This window comes from Eleginops maclovinus, chromosome 22 (assembly GCF_036324505.1).
Source record: "Eleginops maclovinus isolate JMC-PN-2008 ecotype Puerto Natales chromosome 22, JC_Emac_rtc_rv5, whole genome shotgun sequence".
Classification (NCBI taxonomy): Eukaryota; Metazoa; Chordata; class Actinopteri; order Perciformes; family Eleginopidae; genus Eleginops; species Eleginops maclovinus.
In genome coordinates this window covers 24,391,979-24,392,537 of record NC_086370.1, presented here as the reverse complement: position 1 = coordinate 24,392,537, position 559 = coordinate 24,391,979, and positions in this window count along the sequence as shown.

Genomic DNA, 559 nt, shown 5'->3' with positions numbered 1-559 from the left:
ACGGGAATATGTTTTTGTTTCCCCTCGGGCCCCAGAACCAAAACTTTAAAAGTTAGTGTTCCCCGGCCCAGAACCCCACTGTAGATAGTTATGTTTCCCCTCCGGGGTCAGAACCACACTGTATATGTTGTGTTTTCCCCCCCGGGGTCAAAACCCCAAAATAGGGGGTATGTTTGTTTTTACTCCGGGCCCCGGGAACCAAACTGAGAAAATTTTTTAGGGGGTTTCCCCCTCAGAAAACCCCACGTGATATTTCTGTTCCACACACCAAACCACACGTAAATATGTAGTGTTCCCCTCGGGGTCGAACCAACTGTAATATGTTAGTGGTTTTCCCCGGCCCAGAACCATACTGTAATAATTTAGTGTTCCCCCTCGGGGCCCCCAAAAAACTGAGATAATTTTTTTCCACCCGGGCCCCCAGAAAACCCCAAATGTAATATTTATGTTCCCCCCCGGGCCAGAACCTACTTAGATAAAGTTTGGCCCCTCGGGGAAAAACCAAACTGGGAGATATTTACGTTCCAAATCGGGGTTTAGAACCCACTTTAATATGTTA